Raw genomic sequence first — 21,417 nt, 5'->3', positions numbered from 1 at the left:
GTAGTTGTGGGATGCTCCTGGGCATCGCATATCTTGTCACTGTAAGCTCCAGGGTTACTTGCTGCATGCAAGTATTGTTACCACTGACCCATACTGTCAGGGAGGCGCCGTTATGGCCTTCGTTGAATGTTTCCTTTATACGGTTTGATACTCCGAGACGGATGAAAGCCATGCTTTTACAGAAAACTGGGCCCTTAACCTCCGCCCGAGAGACTTACGATCTTCAGGTCGCAAGGTCCTCAGCTGAGATACTGGTACTAGTACGAACAAACTGCCCTAACCATGTCACAGATATGGCACAACGTATCTTTAACATGTCCGATAAGACCATAGGTTCTGGACTGTTCAGCACCTTTCAGACAATCTTCGGAGTTCTTCCCAACTTCATACACTTGGAGGCATTTTTGGAGGGCTTCCGCTGATCCTGTTCCTAACAGCAGGAATCCTGAGTGTCATTTTTCTGCTACGCAATGGATGTTCCAGTCACCAAGGAGATGGAAAAAAAACGCTCTTGGAGCGCCAATACCGTGATCGCATGGTACTCCTTCTGGGCACACCTCGCCTTCGTGAACTAAGTGAATTTTGGTTCCTATCATATAGAACAGTCTGGATCGACTGCATTCTGCCTGTCCTCCGATGCCTCTTCTGCGGACAAGAATGCGTGTTAGATCTCAGTCTAACACTTCCATCAGTTACGCCACCGGACGTCGATGCTTTATTGGCCCCAATAATGGCCCATGTTCTGCTGTGTCCTCCGCGTATTCCAATGTTGATGTCTGCATTCTTAGAGCCACCACAGGATGCTTCAGCTCGTGTCGGAACGGATATCGACTCCTCAGCAAGTACTCAGGCCTTGGTTATCACAGAGGCATCCCCAGCAGCGGCTGTGGATAATACGGAGGAACATCTGTGCTCGACTGACCCGATCTGAGAGGTGTTGCAGGGACCTTCGTCTGCAATTGCAGGCAACAGTGATGTTGTGTCTCCCAGCCAAGACACAAACATTTGGCTCCTCGCGTGCTGGGAAAAATTTGGCTTTTACAAAAACAACCAAATTTGGAATTTTAAACAAGATACTTTTGCTGAGCTGAATGGCTTTCAGTCACTCATAGGTGTTCGAACAATATATACAAACATATTATAGTAAAGGCTTCTATTGCTTAAACTATCTTAGCATTTCTTAACAACTTTTACATTTTTATGAATTTATTAAATTCTTTGCGTAAAACGCCTACAAATATGTTAGAATTTTTTTGTATGTAGGCCAGTCGGATGAGGAGTGGGTGTTATGTTTCATATAGGTACCCCAATATAAGCTCAGGTAGTCACCTAACCTTTCACCTATATTCTCCCCTACCATTACACTACATAACGCTTCTTGAGACTGACCTTTTACCCAGTTACGGTACTGCTTACAGGACGAAGGGTTGTTCCCTGAAAACTAGCCTCATCCATTATGCATGAGGATTCTTGGAAACTCAGCAGGACTACCATCTCCTGCATAATAACTATGTATAAGGGTCATTCCTTCCATCATCCTAATTCCAACATGACACAGCAAAGTAGAAACCCTGAGGATAACACTTTGGGTATATAAAAAACATATCTTGCTGGGGTAGGCAGAGGAGAAAAGGACTTCCATGCTGACACACTGACACGAGACGCTGAGGTTCCTGCACGCAGACACTCCAGCTCGCAGTGGTCTGAAACCCCTTGCGGGGTGTCCATGTCGAAACCAAGACGGGGTCCCACAGTCTCTCACTTCAGGTAATGGGGTTGACTTTATCCTAGAGGGATTTGTGGCTCCAGACCTACATACATGCTAGGTACACTTAGGTACATCTAGTTAGGATCACATCTTAGGAGTACGCATTTTATCTACTTGCCTGTATTCATTGTTTTAGCACGATGGTAGAAATCTACCATCCCTTTACTCTGTTCGTGCTTCCAATCATTTAGATCTGTTTCTGCCTAATGGTTGTTTCAGCACACTTATTTTACACCAGAATGATGCTGGTTCAATACATGCTAATTGAAATTCGTCCCCACCACTTATTCTGTGTATCTCTCTGAGACAAAGTGAGCACGAATGACTGAGCGAAAAGTATCATACTTTTTCCACGATCCCTGATGGGACAGTTGTCATGTTCGTTAGTTGCTAAGAACTCTTCTCTCCTTGGTAAGAGGGGTTTCTAGTGGCACTGCGAACTAGCTGGTATACAGGCGAACATACAAGGTCTGAAGTCAGTCTGAACATCAATCCCACAGTCTATGTTGTCTAAACGTGCAGATCCTATATAGGTTTATAGGACTACACAACAGTAAGTAATCTGCAGCTAGAAGTCTTCTATTGGATTTAAACCCTAGTGCACACATGAGCTTGATTAGGTGGGTGTCAGCAGGGTCTACATTTGTCAAGTTGGTGATTATCTCAGCTCCTGGATATCATAAGGACAATTAAGAGGTAGTTTTATATCAAAAACATTTGTGATGTAATCGGTAATTTCACCTCAAAATTCCCTCAGGAGTGGACAGTTAAATATTGTGTGCGATAAATCATCTGTTTCCTTTTTCCAATTCCAACAGATATTGGAAGAGTGAATGTGTAGTAAATGAAGGCAGCTGGTCGTCAAATTATTTCGGCGCAGGAGCATAACTTCTGTTTTTGCTAAACTAGGCTATAATGAGCACTTTACAGATTGATGGCCATTTATTGAGTAGAAAAGGGGGCGATTTTATATTTTGACCGTACCGCTTCCCAATTTGCTTCATTGGGTACCTATAGAATACAAGTAATAGGACATTGGAGTTTATAAATGTTGGACACTAGACGGCCTTTATACTGCATTGACAATATCAGTTTGGTGAGAGCTGGCTCATTTTCAAACTTTAGTTTAGGTGCAGCCACTCATATCTTTAGAAAGTTATCGAACTCAAGTTTGAATATGTGCTGGAAAATTATGATGGAGCATGGATGATTCTTAGAGCGGAGGTATTTTAGCCAGACTATCCCATTGGCAGTCCCCTTGTCAAAAAGCAGTGTCAAGCCCTCCATTTTTCCTTTCTTGCTGACCAAAAGAAACCAGAGGTTAGATGTCCCCACTCTGATGTAAAGCCTGCTACTTAATTGTAGTAATGCTGTATTCCACAAAATACCCTGAACATTCCTAGGGGCAGCTTCAAGGAAGGTAGCCGATTTGGCACACTAAGATTTGTTGTAATATAAAAGAAAATATATGACACTCAAGACAATGTTGATCGATTTATAAAATCATACAGCGCAAATGCAGCAGTATCATCATGGGTATTGAGAGAAAATTTGAATATTCTTAAGAACAACATCATCATTAGCAGGGTATTACACGATTATCCAAATAACATACGGAAGAGCGACATCCTTAAGAGATAATTGGGTGCACAGCCATCTAGGCAGTATACAGAATGACATCCGACTAGGATAAAGAAAGGGGATTTCACCTGTTCAAAATGTAAATCATGCAAGAACAAATCATCAGACAAGGTACCTTTGTACAGGGAGAAAACCGAATTACTAAATATATATATCACTTGCAATTCTGATAATACAGTTTTCTGCCAGACATGCCCATTTAACAAATTTTAACCAGCATAAAGAAAGGTGTTGGAACATAGGCAAGATCAAAAACAGTCTTAATGAGGGCAGATCTCAGGGTGTGGGTCGCCGTTTTTGGTAACTGATTCAAGTTTAAGGATTGCAATGGATATGTTGGTTAGCTGCAGAGCTCTGGGTTTATAATGCCACCTTCTCTTCCAACTATACCACCCCCTCCCCCGCCCAAAAATTTGTTTTATTTTTAAAGAGGATCACCTAGCTTGCAAACTAAAAATCAGGCAATAAGATGCATTTGTCATACTTTGCTCCCAAGTAACAAAGTCATCCCAGAGTTCTATTGAGGTACTCAAAAACCTTGGACCCTTTTTTTCCCCAGCCGTATCGGACATGTGCCTTTAACAAAGAAAAGCTTAACAAATTTTAATAGTCCTAACCTACGAAATTCACCTTTAGACAACTGGCTCCAGGCTAGATTAAATACTTGATCGAGATGGTACTTAGACCTCAGTTTTATTCTCAGGAGCATTTAATGTAATTTGGAGTACTCCTAATTTACCATTTGTACCTCCTCTTAAAATGTAGCATAGTCTTGGCGTTCCAGTTCTGAAAGATAGATATATCGCTCAGAGCTTTAATGCCATGACAGCGGCACTCAAAGCATAATCTTCTAGAAATAGATTTTGAAGGTAGACAGCCTTACAAAGGTTCAAAATCCATCTGTCCAGTATCTATGCAGAAAGCTTTCCTAAGTGTGCTCAAGATCAAACAATGTTATATAGTATACACAGAAGCTTTAAAATGGGAAAGTATAGGCTTTTTTTCTGCACTCAATTATAAGAAGATCATCATGGATATGTTTCCACTTGGTGGTGGACGAGTAAGATTTTGTGTTCTCTCAAGAAAGTATTCAAAGAAACAATTGTCTTGTTAGAGGGGGAATAGAGTTCAAGACTCTTGGACTGCTATCTGAAAATGTTTGACTGAGAGTTCTCGCTTTTAGTGGCAGCTGGTGATCTCAAAGTGGCAGGGTGCAATACTTGACCCGAATGCTAGGAAGTCAGCAAAGTGAATCTCGCCTCTTCTAGAAGGTTTAGAATGAGGTATTTTTTGTCCTTGGGTTTTTGTTTTTTTCATGGGTCAACTACTGCATTTTAAAACACAATTTTCACATACACGTGCTTATGAAACATTATTTTACAATCATGCTTTACCAATGAAGCCCAAAGTTTACCAAAAGTGGACCCCATTCCTTTGCAAAATTTACACTGAGCACCCCCCTTGCCTACATTTTAAGAATGACCTCCAAAGGCCCACGGTCAGCATTTTGCATGAATGCCATGCATAAGCCAAAGATGCACCCTTGTGCTAAGAATTATGTACAACATACCAGTACCAGACTTTTGCCTTTGGTTATATTGTATGACATGGGTATCCCATATGTCAAAACTATCTCTGGTATGTGAGGTCTAGCATTTTCTCATGCCCTACCCACTACTATGCTGTAGTTACTCTCCTTGAGGTCAATTACCTCCAACGTGCCAGTACCCGTATATTGCCCGAGGTGCCATAAATGACTATGAATGGCCTCTGGTATGCCAGGGCCTACATTTTGCCATGGGATCCCCATTAGGCCTAGAATTACGTCCAGTATACCAGACCCTGAATTTTGCCACAGGTGACCACCCTTACACCACAAATTGCGTCCCAAATGCCAGTGCCACAATAATAATTAAATGTTTATTGTCTTGATTAATTAAAAATATCAACAATACGATGGTGATCCAAATCATAAAAACAAACAGTATCAAATAGCACTTCCAAAACGTGTAGGTGCATACATTAAAAGTCAGAAGACAAAGCAAGTGTTTTGTTCAAATAGTATTGTGAGCCTACGACTGACTTAAAAAAAAAGAATACATTTTTCCATAAGAAAGGAATACATATATTACAGATTACAAGCAGTTTGCCATGGGTGCCCCATAAGCTAAGAATAACCTAAAGTATACTATGGCTTGCAACAGACTCACAAGCATACCACACGCTCACCCACACTCATCACTTATATTCCCTCAGTTACTTATGCTCACTAACTTGTGCTAATTTCCCCTTCCTCATTCGCACTCCCCCATCACCCCTCTCTCTCTTACTCCACTACAGGCCCCACAGACACCCCCTCGCCCTTATATTCCATGATGGAATTTTTTTAAAGCATCCTGTGTTCCTTAAAAAAACTGGTGCAGCTTTAAGAAAGAAAATTGCTTACATTTTGGAAAGCTACCGGTGGGAACAAGCAATGGTCCTAAAAGAAGCCTCTCACCCCCTTTGTGAATCAGTTACCATCACCATTGAGGAGTAAATATCTGCTCAACGGTTTGCGACTGAACTATAGACACAAACCATTGATATATTCAATATAGATTCGTAATTTCTATGGAACGCCTGTTCCAAATTTGACATTCAGTGTGGGTCAAAGAGCTCACTTTAAAGTTGGGAACATTTTTCTCACTCATGAAAATCGGTTTTGTACAAGACAAAGCCTTTTCAGAGAAGGATCACTAAGAACACACCTTCCCCCATGAAGTATCAGAGGAGAATGTGAAATATTTGAACAATTATTTTTCTGATGCTCCTGGTACAACAAATCTCCTACACGAATAAGGATCGAATACAGAATATTTAGAACACTCAATAAGCCCTGAAGTTCTTGTTGCATGATGCATATTGGCTACAAGTTTTACCATAAATGAAATATTATTAAAGGCACAGGCAAAAATAGCAAAGGACTATTGTGTACTTTTGCTTTTTTTTCAACCGGGAGGATGAACTGTGCTTTTTACGTGTAAATTGGAATCACCTACTTGCATATTTGAGCACTTGAGTACGGAGTAAATTTGTAAAATCTGCCCTTATGAGCAGACCTGGCGAAGTCATCATTACATAATCCTCCAAATAAAGATTGATACAATACCAAAATTGACTATTGAACGCTAAGGGGTTTGACCCTAGGCGAACCAGAACCATGCGAACTGTACACTGGAAATTGGATTATGAATGAATATTTATGACCTTATCATATACCAACACAACAGCGAGTGTTAGTGCTATTAAGTCAAAAATCCTGAAACACTATCAATGGGCAAAACCTTAGCGCTAAATATATTAAGATATGAGGGAATTAAAATGGAAAGTGCAAAACGTCTGTGTGGGTTAGCACAAGGGTACACTCAATTTAACAGAGGCAAATCAATCAAGTGGCGCTATTATCAAGGCTGGAAATTTAGTACCCACAGGAGATGGACTAAGGAAACGTTTAATTTGGTTGTAACTTTCTGGTAGCGAGGTGAGTGAGATGGCCACAAAATAATGGAGTGTAGAGTAGGACATTTCACAATTCAGGAGCTTGGAGTAGAAAAATCTGAAGAAAACAGCAGGTTTTAGAGTTGGCCTGGTTTACTGAGGTAGATGTACTGACTAAATAAAGTGAGGCCAGTAGAGAATGGGGAGGAGAGGCACATTTTTTATTTTAATTCCCAACAAAGACTTTCAAACAATCAAAGGAGTACAAATACTGATGCTACAATGAAAATATACATATTAGATCAGTCAAGAAAAAAAAGCAACGGGAAGGTTTTTTTCCTTTTTAATTGCTGTTCCCAATATTCCGAATTGCTGGTGAAGACACATGGAGGCAATCGTCTCGCTAAACAGGGCACAAAGGTGGGGGCCCGAGTCGCCCACTGTGAGCCAATGTAACAGGTACCAATAGCTCGTGGCCATACAGGGTTGCAGCCTGTTTTTCAAGCCCTTAAAACCAAAATGTTGGTGATCTTGGTGCAGGAGTTCTACTCTTTGCATTTTCAAAGCTGCATGGCATTATATTGCTTTGTTATTTAATGGCAATTTAAAACAATATAATAATATTACATTAATAGAAAACAAGCATTGGCAACCTTAATAGGTCTCGCTCTCACAATGCGAGTGACGAGCTGATGGCATTGCCAGTGTTTGTCGGTTATGTTTTGTTAAAGAAAAAAAAATTCAAAATACTTAAGGAAAAGCAAACATCTTGTAATATCTCAAAACTGTAAATTGAATGAACCCTTTAACCATGTTGTAAAATCAGCCGCAGTGCGGGCGTTTCTGTGTGCGGGCGGGGTCACGTCGGCCAACGGACGTGCGCAGCACTACGGAGGTAGTGCTCGCGATGGCCGTTGGCCGACGCAGTGAACAGGTTAAATGTTTTCAATCTTTATAAATGCTATGGTTTCTTTTATTACATACTTTTCACTTACGAAACCGAAATAATTCAAAAATAAGGAAATATACGAATGTAAAGCTTGTCAATGCCTAATTTACTTTCCAGTCATGTGGTCCTCCCATTGGAACCCAGGGAAGAGGTTTATAGGCATCCAGGAGAAGCATCAAGCGAAATAAACCTTCTGTCTCAGATGCCAACTATGGGCCCCATTAGTATGGCGGGCAGACTTTGTCCGCCCGCCATACCCTCGGGAAACGGGACCGCCCGCTGAGGGTGCGGCGGTCCTGCACTCCCGATTAGGATGCGCCCACCACACTGGCAGGGGCATGACGCATCTGCAACATTGCGGCGGGCGGTTCAGAGAGCACCGCCCGCTGCAATGCCACAAAGGCAGGTTGTGCGTTTCAAAGCACAACGCGACAGGCACCGCGTGGTGCCTGCCACGTTCATTGAAAGGCAGGGGGGTACCATAGGTACCCCCCATATGCACCCCCCAGAGTCCCTGGGGGCCCGCAAAGGGCCCCTGCAAGCAGACTCTGCATGCCTTTCTGTGGCGGTAATGCCATCAAGGAAAGGCATGTTCCCGCCAACATTGTAATATGGCTGGCGGTGTCTAACAGGCACCGCCACCATATTGAACCCTTTCCCGCCCGGTCAACTTGACGACTAGGTGGAAAAGCAGCGGACGGTCTTTCCGCCCGCCGCGGACCCCCCAGCCATTGTAATATGGCAGGGGGGGGGGGTCTTTGCTGCACGGATGGCGGGCGGACCGCCCCCGCCGGTCTGGTGGTGACTACAGCCGGCCCGGTGGGGGCGATCCGCCCGCCATCCTAATGGGGCCCTAAGTGAGAGCAACAGATGACACTTACCCCAGTCCAATAAAAGCCAGTTTGTGACAGACTTTGACCTTTCATGCAATAGGTGGAACAGAAGATAAAGCACAAGCATTTGCAATGCAATAGGTCTCGCGTTAGCAAGATTTAGAGCTATTGCCATTGTAAATGAAAATGTGTTTAATGTATGTGTTGTTGTTTGGAGTGGACAAAGTGAGGAGGAAATACAGAGGGGAAGGTTGAGAGTTGACAGGCCGGGGTCAAAAACATTAATAATAATAATTTTAAAAAACTTTATTGGGGGGTGTGACAATAAAATTGGCCACAGGGCTTATCAGAACAACAAATCGGGTGTTTTAAAACTGAAAACATAAAAACAATCTGCATTACAGTTAAACTGAGTAAATACAGTATTGTTGGTAATTGGGCTAAACACTTTACATCTGAACAGCTGCATTTAAGGTTCACAATAAAACTCTACCTCTGGGATATAGGGACTAGGCATTCATCATTGGGGATACCAAGATTAAACACTGCACCACTGGTACAGAGACTGAAAACTCTGCATTTGGGATACCAGGTGTAAACACAACAAAGCCTCTGTACTTGGGCACACCATAACTAATAAGTCTGTTTCATGAATACAGGGGACTAAAAAATTGTACATTAGAAATACCGCCACTAAACACTAAAAAACTGCAACGTTAAGGGCGGCTTGAAAGTTTCTATCAGGAGCTAAAACTTTGGTTTGGAGCATACCAAATAAAAATATGCAATAGGTCTCGCCTTTTATTAAGTTAAAGCCATTTGCTTTGCTAATGGTATTGTATAGCAAAGCAAATGGCTTTAACTTAAAATGTGAAACCTATTGCATTTTCAATGCTATAGTCCTCAACGTCCTAGTCCAAAAAGTGCGCAATCCTGGACACAAGCTCCATACCGTGTATACCTACCTCTGAGAAATATTTCTTGTAGCAAATCACATGTTATTGTTCTTATTTGTTGATTGCGATAATATTATGTGACCAGCCAAAACTTCTTTGAAAAGGAAACGACACCCGATATCTCCACCCCAGTTAAAAAAGACACAGATCCCTTTCATTCCACATTCCCAGGCTTTAAGAAACTCCCATGTCATGCTGCAACTTAAACAGAGTGCGCACAAGGTGATAAAGAGTCACATTCCAAGCCGATGAAACATGTAACCTGAGGCTGGAATGCAGCCAGCCCACCATCTGGCACACTGCGCGCCAATGCTCTGCTAATTAAAACCAGCGCAGCCGTAACCGATTCAACATGCGCATACATACTATTGTGACCGTTTGAGAGGCACTATATACAAGTAACTAAGCAGGGTTTACCTGCTCTCCGAGGCTCGTCTGGTAAAGTGTTGACTAAGGGCACCAGAAACTAAGGATAGGTTTAAACGCCAACAGTGGCTGCACACAAGAATCAGACCGTCGTAAATGACAACACATCGCTATACAAATCACTGCAAATGACAACGTAGCGCTATACCAATCACCGCCTGTCACCTTTCCGCTGGCGTCACCTAGGCATCAATTATATAGCGGGATTGTTTGCTCCCCCTTCGGTCTAATGCTCACTCGTCTTTTCTTTTATGTTCCCTTCTCCGTTTTCCTCCTTAAAACCCCTATCCTGTGCATGCACAGGAGGACCATGGCAGAGTGCACATTCCGCAAAAGACACAGCCGACGCTCTGCCTTCTGTGCACTGGTATTGAATCTGACAAGTTAATAGTATCCAAGAAGAACGTTGAACTAGCAGAGAGGGTTAATGCAACCGCTCCAGAAGACTGTGTGCTACCCCCTGGTTCTGATCAGGGCGGGGCAGACTCGAACTTTCATCCTTCGGAGGTCCATGAAACGACAGTTCACGCGCTACAGCACAAATATTGCATGCCTCGCCCGGGAAGTCCAAGGAGCTGTCAACTCTCCACGCAAATGCACAAAGCAGCGTTTACTTAGATCTTCTACAAAACACACGCCTTTATTGTCTCGTTTAAGGATAACACAAAATAAGTGATAGCCAGTGCTTGAAATTAGAAGTGCCGGTTCTCTCCAATTAAAAGTATTACATCTGTCTTGAGAAGTGCCGGTACTCTCCCTCTCTCAAAGTAAAAAATTGCTGGTACTCCATAACTGACAGTACCAGCCCATTTTAAGCACTGGCATGGCACATTAGCTCCTAAACCACCAAGATGGGATTTAGTCAGAATCAAACAAACACGCGTGCACCGCGACTACCATTCCCGCCAACAGCACAGAGCGTTAAGCATTATAGACAGAACTGTCAGTAGCAATTCACTAGGTAAAATTTTTTAATAAAGACGGTATTTATTCCACTTATTATGAAATAACCGTTGTAGGTTATGTATTGTTTAACGGTCTGTCTTCTTACTAAAGGAGTTACATGTTCTACCGAAATTACATTTTACTGCGTTACACGTACCCATTTCATTTTTTAAACAAAAGAAAATACATTTATAACAGACGTGTTCCGATATTATACAACAATAGTGGCACCTGTAATTTACAACAGTGGCGTAACAAAAGTTCAAGGGGCCCCCCTGCAATATACAAGGAGGGGACCCCCCCCGCTCCGGAGCACTCAGGCATAAGTACTGTGCTGAGGGGGCCCCCAGCAGCTCGGCACCCCCGCACCGTGGGGGATGCGGGGGCCTGTGTTACGCCACAGATTTACAGCGCTCCAAACAAACAAAAGCAAGCGCTAGAACAATAATGGCGAACTAAAGGGTTGCTAATTGCTAGTAAAAAAAATAAGTGTTTAAGCGCTTTAAATGCTACCTAAATAAATAAGAAATGCCATCAAGTTTCCAGGGTCCAGCACATTCTAGTCTGTTGTCAAAAACGCCACCATATTTGTGCATGTCTAGAGGGGTGATGCCCTATAACCATTTCTCTAAAATTGCCCAATAAGTGCCCAACTATCACCCTGCTGAAAAAGACCTCACGTGCCATGTTCGATGTGTAGTAAAATGTTAGTAATATAACTCACTGAAGCCCCCACAGAGAGAGGCCTGTATTTAACCGCTATGATCACAGATCCTCTTCAAAAGAAACCGATATTTCTGAAGAGGCATCAACGGCCTCTCTGTCGTGTGACCTCTCTTGACCCCAGCAATTACGCCAGACGTTTCCAGAAAACAACCTTGCGAGCTCTAACAATTAACAGTAAATCAATTTCCCTTCATGCAACATCAATGGAACATTATGTCTGATGAAATAAACGTCGCCATTAAATCCCTGCAAAAAGAAACCAGATTTCCTTTTGTTTTTTCATTTAATTTGCAAAATGTCAGTAGTAAACGCTCGGGCAGGTCTCCGTGTGACGTATCTCAGACAGCAGATCTATTAGGGATGGGGTTACTAGGGAGATGGGGGGGCTGCAGTGGGAGATCTCACCTTGCAGAACGACAGCACCAGGGGACAGAAGATATAATCTCAAAACAAGCGCAGTGCGTGCCCTTTCAAAATACACAGTAGTATGAACAAGCGGCAGTGAAATGTAAAAAATAAAATAAAAACACGCCCGCGAGTGGTGCGTGCGCCACAGCGAGCCATATGTTTTCAATTATCGCGCTCGTGTCTGGGCACGATAATTGAAACCACATGGGCTTTGGTGCGCATAACAGACACCAATAGGCCATGGGCGGAGCAATGCGCCCGTCTTTGGCCTATTGCGTGCTCTGTTAAAAAAAAAACACGCACTCAAAGCCCAATAGCGGAACCCAAAAGGAAAAGAACACACACAAGCGTGTGCGATTCCAGGGTCCGTTTTCAAAATCCGGACAAAAGGGTTCTTGCCTGCACGAGCAGTGCTGCGCGCTGCAACGCAGGGCGCGAGCCCTAAAAACACTCTCCTTCAAAATCTGCAATTCATAAGCCAGTAACAATATCACTGCTAATCTGATTTTACAAACAAGCTGGGAGTTGAACAACACAGCACAAGGGGGGGAAGCAGCACCCGGCAGAGAGCTAGAAAACACATTCATTCGCATGGAGTGCTGAATGTAAACGAAAAACACATATCCCTAAAATAAGCTGTGGAAGGATACAAGTAAGCCAATCAAGGGGTTCGCAAATAGGCTAAGCTCCAGGGGAGCAATAAATACAGGAAGAGGAAGGCAATAAAATAATAAGCAAACAAATGAGAGTTACAATAATGCCAACCAATGGTAAGCAATGGGAAGGCTGTAAGTCTTATTTAAGTTCACAATAGGTCTTTCACAACCCGACAGCTCACACTGTTTGTTAGACTCGACCTAAAAAATTTAACTCATAACAGTGCACTGCACTCAATGGGACATTTATAAATGTTCATTTTCTAAAAAGTGAAATAAAAATTACACTCCCTAGACTGTCAGTGGGAGTCTCAGAATCAAATTCTATTTCTGGACTGGAGGCGAGGATTATGCTGTGCTTTCTTTCATGTATTCCATTTCAGCAGACTTAAACAGAAAACAACAAAACTAACTTTCCATAAGGCAAAGGGAAAAGAACTACAACAGTTAGTCGAATCAGCATTCAGATCCTCCCTTCTAGGCGGACATCCCATGCATATCTTCCTCTTTCATTCCTGCTTTCCAGCAGCTGTCTTTTTACATTTCTCCAATACATGTAATTGCTAGTATATTTGGCTTGTTGTCGGATTTGAGTGTACTGAGGCTTCTCGCCCTCCTGGTTCTGCTGCGGAACGCACTTCTGTGCTCCTTTTGCAGCAGCTGTGAAGCCTCGGGATCACGTTTGGGCAGTGAGGCCGGCCGCCCCTAGAGGCGCATCCTACTAGGCGCGTCTCATTGCTCCGCAGGGCACGTGCTGTTGTCATAACACGGTAACTGACGAGCTTGCATCCCTGCTTCCGCCAAACCGCCTGGAAGCCCAGATGCCAGTTTTAAAACGAGTTGGTAGAATTGAAGTATTTGGAAAACAGCTTGACACCCACAGAAAGGGTCTGTATCAACCTGCATATTAACTAGCAGCGTTTACTCGTGCTGTTACCGGGGCAGGCCCAAGTGTTTTGAAATATCTTCTGACCATTGGGTGAGTTATCCCCAGGGCATTGACCCCATTTCGTGCTTAGCGTGGCCTAAACCTATACTGGCTCATCCAGTGCCACATTAACCTTGTGCTACCTACATAAGCTCCTGCAAACCTATGCTGATTATACCCTATTGCCAGGTCTTCCCCTGCTTTTATAATTTGTCAAGTTCCCCTGCTGTTGCAAACATTGATCACTGCAGGCCCCTATTGGGAACCTCAGAAGCCATGGGTGAGAATTACAGGAAGAGTCTCTACAGGTCCTTCCCCTAGATGATGAATTTTGTGATGCAGTAGACGCCTCCATACATCATGCGGTGGCATCCGCAATTAAACCTCTAGTGCGCCACTTGATGGAACTAGCTTATGCCTGCCTGCTCCCCCTAAATTTGTTGGATGACTCCCACCCCGTATTGGGGTCTCCCACTTCGCAGAGGCGTGCAACTAAACGCAAAGGCAACAAGGGGGTAGATCTGGGAGCTTTCGATTGCCTTAAAACAGCTTTTTTGCGCTCTGCGCCAACAGCGACAAGCGAAGCTTTCAACGCACCGGATGTGCCGCCCCTGGCCAAGACGGCGACGATGGGGGGTCACCAGATAAATTGGGCCCCTTGCGCCCTTCCCTGGTCCCAACCCCCACAGGATCTTCAAACCATCAGGTAACAGAGGAACCGTCGGATATGTTAGATTCAGAGGATCTCATTCATCCTTGCTTGGCAGAATGGGCCTCAACAGAGTTGGGGCCTATTCCGTTGCCAAGTATGTGGCAAGCTGCCTTCGGAAACCCTTCGATAAGAAAGACTGGGCGTGTCTGAAAGTTTAATCCCTTAGGCCCTCCCTCCCTGGTAGGGTGGCTCTGACCACCGAGTTAGACACCCGTATGGCCACCTTCTTGCAAAAGTATATTATGGACCCCAAAAGGGTAATGATAGGTCCTAGCGCTACTACCAGGACAAACTCCTTGATGTGCGTGGGCCCTGATCAAGATTCTGGACCTGGCTGAAAAGGCCAAGGCCTCAGGCAATCCAATCTCCCCAGAGGCCCTCTCAGACTGGGCATAGCGAGCAGTGAATTCCTAGGGAACGCAAAATGCACCATGTCCGCCGAGAGGTGTTGCTTCTTTTTGCTGAACTTAGGTTGACACCAAGTTGGGGGATCTGGCAACCAACCTCCAGGACTCCTAACCAGCAGTATTTAAAAACGGAGTATTTAAAAACTGACTTTGAAAAGGGTCACCATTGCACAGTATATTTAAGTCCTTAACTCTACAGGAAAAAAAATAGATCGATTTCGCAACAATAACGGCAAAAATAAAAAAAACATGAAGGTAATCCACGTCTCCTAAGCATTCTTTATTTACATTTAGAATTTTTTACTTAACCACTTGTTCCAATTGTAATTGTGTTGAATTCCAAAAAAATATGCAGAATCCAAAGCAGGTAAGATAAGAACTCTTTATTCTGATCATCCACTCTCCTGTTTCACAGAAACTCCTCTCAACATTCTAACATGAACTCTAAGGGAAGCTACTATGGAATGGGAAGTAAGAGGGGGGAACGGAATGTACCAAAAGGGGATACACACGTTTATAATGAGATTACAACACATCTCCCTATGAAGGGGAAAATAAAGAAAGAGTAAGCATTTCTAGGAAATGTCCACAAGTCTATCATTACTCCATGTCTGTCCATTTTCTAGGCGAACTACGTTCTTGCCTGCCTTGTCCACTCATAGGGGAGCATAATACTTGCTCGACCCTGGTTGCACATGAATAGGTTTCTTGACAACCACAGGCGTACCTGTTTTGTAATCAAGATTTTTGAACCCATGTTTCCTGTCATACCAAGACTTGTATTTTTGTTGATGTAGATGAACCTTCTCCTTGCTCTGGTCTAGATCAGGTAATACACTTTTCCCACCCTCCAACCACCTGGGGTTCATTTTGGAACTAGGCTCCCTCCCTCTCAGGAACACAAAAGGCGACACTCCTGTAACACAGTTGGGAGTGGTGTGGTATGCCCAAATACACTCTCTAAGGGAATCTTCCACATTGAATCCATTGGTGATGGTTATTTGAATGTGTTCTTTCACCATGCGATTCACCCTCTCTACCAGACCATTAGCTTTAGGGCAGTAGAGTGCAGTCTTCTCGTGCCTTATATTTAGCTCTTCCAAGAATTCCCTCATTGTCTCAGAAACAAATTGCACTCCATTGTCTGTTACAAGGGTAGCTGGAATACCTTCATAAACAAAAATGTTCCTTAAGAAGGAGATGAGTTTGACCGTCGTGGTGGATGGCGTAAATTTTAAATTGACCCAATGGGATGTATAATCGACAAGCACAAAAATGAACCTTCTCTGAGGACCTAGGGCCTCCATGGGACCAATTATATCCATTGCCAGTTTGGTCCATGGAACCAACGGAACATCGACAGGTGATAAAGGGGCTTTATGAAGAATTTAGCTTTTGTCGCTTTTAGCACAGCTTGCGCATTCCTTAACCTGGAGTTCAACCATGGAATCCATTTTTGGAAACCAAAAGCAACTCCTAACTTTGTATTTAGTGAGGCTCCTGCCTAAATGTCCCTCATGGGCTAGGTCGATTATTTTGTTTCTCAAATCCATGGGTGGAATGATTTTGCCACCACGATGTATCCGACCAGACATGAGAGATAACTCAAGCCTCACCTCCCAAAAATCTTTGACTACTTCAGGGACTTCAGACAGATTTTTAGGCCATCCCTTAATGATGAAGTCTTTGAAAACCTCCATGGCCTTGTCTTCCTTCATACTCTTGTCCCATTCATCACTATTAAGAGAAGGGAGATGCATTGAAAAAATGGGGACCTCCAGAGGTTCTTCACTATGGTTGCTCATGAGGGGAGACCTAGATAAATAGTCAGCAATCACATTCTCCGGGCCTGGTAGGTACTCTACCTTAAAACAGAAGTTCTCTAGACCCAAGACCCATTTGTTTATACGTGGAGACATGCTTTGGGTATGTTTGGATGAAAACATGAAAGTTAAAGGCTTGTGGTCAGTGTGTATGACAAATTGTATACCCCATAAGAAAAACTAAAAATGGTGCACTGCCCAAAAGCATGCAAACGCCTCCCTTTAAATAACTGAGTAGTTCCGTTCTGATGAGCTAAGGGACCGGGATGCAAATGCTATGACAGCTTCCTCACAATCTCCTTTCTGAGAGAGCATGGCACCTAACCCTTTACTCGAAGCATCAGTAGTTAATATAGTTGTTTTTCTTAGGGGCAAACGTACCTAAGGTAGGCGATTCAAGAATGCGTTGTTTTATCGTTTCAACCATTACACTGTGTTTCTTTTCCCATTCAAACACTGTGTTTTTCTTGAGAAGCTCACGTAATCCATCACACAAATCAGAGAAATTTCTAACGAACTTGGACATATATTCTACTAATCCAAGAAAAGATTTAAATTCATCTTTGTTAGATGGGTGCAGGGCATCCTTGACCGCTTGAATTAAGCTGAATTTGGGTCTAAAACCATCCTTGGAAATAGTATGCCCCAAATAGTCAACAGACGTGGGCCAACTCGTCGGACCCAGGGCCTCCATGAGACCAATTATATCCATTGCCAGTTTAGTCCATGGAACCAACGGAACATCGACAGGTGATAAAGGGGCTTTATGAAGAATTTTGCTTTTGTCGCTTTTAGCACAGCTTGCGCATTCCTTAACCTTGAGTTCAACCATGGAATCCATTTTTGGAAACCAAAAGCAACTCCTAACTTTGTATTTAGTGAGGCTCCTGCCTAAATGTCCCTCATGGGCTAGGTCGATTATTTTGTTTCTCAAATCCATGGGTGGAATGATTTTGCCACCACGATGTATCCGACCAGACATGAGGGACATTTAGGCAGGAGCCTTACTAAAAACAAAGTTAGGAGTTGCTTTTGGTTTCCAAAAATGGATTCCAAAAGGGGATACACACAGTTATAATGAGATTACAACAAATTGTTATTGTGATTCTTTGGGAAAGTGTGCGAAAGAGGTACAAAGTTGCCAAAATATTAACATGGTTAAAGTAAAAGAAAACAAGCGCCTTGTGGGTAGGTGGGTGCGTTGTGTGTTGGGTAAGGCGAAGTGAAGGCGACACCAGGAAGCAGCATATACAGAAGAGAGAGAAAGGGTGCTGAAGAGGAATGAGAGGAGGAGTGAAATATGCAGAGGGAGGGTTTCAAAAAGAAGTGGGGATAAAAAAGGAGTGTCTACAAAAGGGACTGCAGAAGAAAGTCTTGTTAAGGAGAGAACAGAAGCGATTGAGCCATTCCAAAGACATCTATCCTTAAACAGACCTTAGTATTGTTCATAAGTTATAGTCAATCAACAATAAGGGACAGTGGGCTTTTGAAAAGGTCCAACGTACGTGCCCTGATATACTCAAGAAGTGAGTACGAAGTTCCTCAGTGGGTGAAAGAACACAGTAAGAAAGTTTATGTGATGTCACGTGGATAGGTTGTCCTCCAAGGAGGAGGGGGAAATCCTCCTTTCGGAACTAGGGCCCTCACACACCCAGTAAGCTAGGTGTCATGCTTCATCATATGGGCCTTCTCCTCTTCGGGTGAGCGCTACAATACCCGACGGGCACCCATAAAGGGGCTCTTTACCGGAGATCTTTGGTTCCTTGCTGTTTAGGTGCCGTGGGTGTAAGGGGCATAGTACGTGTAGATGTAATGGTGTATGTGCAAGATAAAACAGGGGAGGGAATCCTTTAAATAAGTTTTATTCTGTAAGGATCCCAGCCTGGTTAAAATAATGAGAGGCGATTATCTGGTCGTTATGTGTCAAAAAAGCGCTCTAATCCTAAATGGTCGGCATGTTTCTCGCCTAGTAGTGAAGAATGATCTGTGGCGATTCCTCAGGACCCAATGAAAAGAAAAACTATCTACACCTTATGGTGAGGTGAAAAACTACCTACCACGTAGTGCACCTACGGGAACAATACCCGCAGGTATAGAGACCAACCTAATGTTTGTAAGATCGCGCCTCATCAGTTACAGCGGGATACTAGACACATGTAGTGTTGTGTCTACTCCAATTAGAAGCCCAGAGGTAGACCTATCCCGCACCGCTGCAACCGGGATGGTCTTGCACATCCACCATTACATCTACACGTACTAGGCCCCTTACACCCACGGCACCTAAACAGCAAGGAACTAAAGATCTCCGGTAAAGAGCCCCTTTATGGGTGCCCATCGGGTATTGCAGCGCCGACCCAACGAAGAGCAGGCCCATATGATGAAGCACGACACTGCTGGGTTTGTGAGGGGCCCTAGTTCCGAAAGGAGGATTTCTCCCCTCCTCCTTGGAGGACAACCTATCCACGTGACATCATAAACTTTCTTACTGTGTTCTTTGACCCACTGAGGAACTTCGTACTCACTTCTTTTAGTACATAAGTTTATAGTCTTATTTTTAGACTTGAAACATTTTAAATTTCCAACTATGCAAAACAACCATTGATGCAACTTATTTATCTGACACTTCAAAAAAAAGCACTTACAAAGCCAAAAGGTCTGGTTTGTTTAAAGCACATGCTGGTTATCAAGTGACACTGACACGTCTTAAACAATAACAGAAAGTTCACAGAAAGGCACCAAAACACTAGTCAGACGGCACAGAGTTGGCAGCACTGCACTTTAGTTTGTGTTTTAAGCAGCGCCGCTGGAATAATGTGATTTTGCTGCAGCTATTTTTTTGCATAATTAACGATGAGCTGCATAATTCACCATCTGTTGCATAGTCTGCAGATGTTAAAAAAATTGTTTCTAGATCAAACAGATCAAAAGGTACTAATAAAAATGTGGCAATATGTGTTCTCACGTGTTGAAAGACACTTTGCAAAGGTCTTTCAGTGGCTTAATTATGTATTTGGATATTTAACTGGTAGTAATGAGGTGAAATCTTTGTCCAGACAGTATTAGTATGTGTAAAAATGACAAAAAATGAAGTAATGCTATCAATTTTTTTAAAGTAATTCTAATTGCATAGTGAGGCAACGCCTCATGGAATTATTCACAGTTACACTTATTTGGCAACGACCCTTTTAGAGATTTCACCCTCATCCTTTTTAAACCTACTTGAACCTAGGGTTCCTGTGCCTACAGAGGCGGCGAAGCTTCTGTCGACGATATGTTTTTAGCAGGCATGGGCGTGTTCTCACAGCCAAGCGCCCGGGAAAGACTGGCTATAGCCTGCGGCAATTGATTTACAGGCACCAAGTGGGAGCCTGATTGTGGCATGGGGGTTCGTTTGGTTCGAAAGTAGGGTCTATTATATAAAATGGGAAAGCAGGACGTTACCTAGGCTGAGATGTGAAGGTTCCGTTAGTTTCTCTGCCGACTGCAGCCGGTGACGGAAAGGATATGTTTAAAACTAGGTGGGGGGTACAGCTACCCAATCCGGTCTGGTGATCTTAAAGAATGTGTTTAATGAAGGTGGGCGCGTTGCAGCCAGTCTCAGAGGGGTGTGACGAGGACTGCACCCAACCTATGCAAGCAATTCGCTGAAGTTAGAAACAGTCACGAGGGGGTGGGCGGCTGTACACTCTGCCTGCCATACGGGGGATGGCGCAGGCAGCAAAAGGGAAGGAGATCACTCTCACTGCGATCAGAAGCGACCACACACAGTCACCCTTCATTGTTTAAAATGCACCTTCGTGTCTCTTCATCTGGCCCTTTCCCAGCTTAAGATACCCTTTGCCGCCCCTCCCTCGTTGCACATACCTTAGCTCACCGGATATATAACACTTCGCCCCTTCTCTACAGGTTCACTTTAATGCACTCTACCCTGGCTGGTCCCCCATACGCTCACAACCACCACCCACTTTTTCTACACACTACGCGTTAATTTCCGCCCCCCAAAATCTCTGGGAGTCAGACTCACAACAATCCGTTTGGGCCTCCGAGTCGCGCATGCGTACGCCCTGACACACAAAACCGGCAATGACGTGTACCTTAGACATAGACAATGGACGAAACAAAATGTGACAGCTCCCATCGGAGAGCTCCAGTTAACAGCAAGAGCGCTAACTTTGCAGGCAGCCGCATGCTCACACTGTCGGCCATGTTGTTTGGCAGAATACTTTCAGGATTCTTCACGTTTCATCGAGTGATCCATTTCAGACGTGTCTTGTTTCCTTTCACAGGATGTAAACATCTTAACATTATCGTATTTTTAAAGAATTGCTACGACGTTTTGATTTGCACAGCCGTGGTTCTCTTACAAACACACATCATAAAATAAGGTTAAGTTAGATTGCGCAAACTCAGTATCTACTGCCTATTTTATTAATATGTATATGCCAAGAGAGATTTAGAGAAAATAATGGGGGAGTTATCCTTATCCAAATTTTTGGTTTTATGTAGCGCAACCCAGACACAGTGAAGGATAACAGAGTACTTTAAAAAGGACGGGTAATGCCGTTGTAAAAGAACCAGCAGTCGAAACGCATTACAAAAAGCATTGGCAAAGTCAATGGGTCTCACCTGTGCAAGAGGTATTGGCTTTGCCATTGCCAATGTGTTTTAGCCATATTGTACACCAGCGTGGCTGCTTTTCAGCATGGCTAAAAGTTAGTGATGTAGAGGAGAGGGAGTGTCGTTGCCTGGAATGGCAACA

At 43.5% G+C, this 21,417-nt stretch overlaps 1 protein-coding gene across 3 annotated transcripts in view; it reads right to left on the bottom strand.

Moving 5' to 3' along the window:
* The window catches only part of RNF145 (ring finger protein 145), a 248,514-nt gene extending 227,741 nt beyond the window's left edge, over positions 1–20,773 (bottom strand). The window contains exon 1 of one of the 3 annotated variants that reach the window (XM_085617590.1): positions 20,683–20,773. The gene's annotated coding sequence lies outside the window, so the exon portion shown is untranslated. Of the gene's footprint in view, positions 1–20,099; positions 20,119–20,522 lie in introns of those variants that run through there. The other 2 variants (XM_085617591.1, XM_085617592.1) reach the window with 2 other exon arrangements.
* Positions 20,774–21,417: the final 644 nt, after the last annotated feature.

The sequence above is a fragment of the Triturus cristatus genome, chromosome 7, assembly GCF_964204655.1.
Source record: "Triturus cristatus chromosome 7, aTriCri1.1, whole genome shotgun sequence".
Taxonomy (NCBI): domain Eukaryota; kingdom Metazoa; phylum Chordata; class Amphibia; order Caudata; family Salamandridae; genus Triturus; species Triturus cristatus.
The sequence above is the reverse complement of the archived record's forward strand: the minus strand, read 5'-3'. Positions and strand labels throughout refer to the sequence as shown.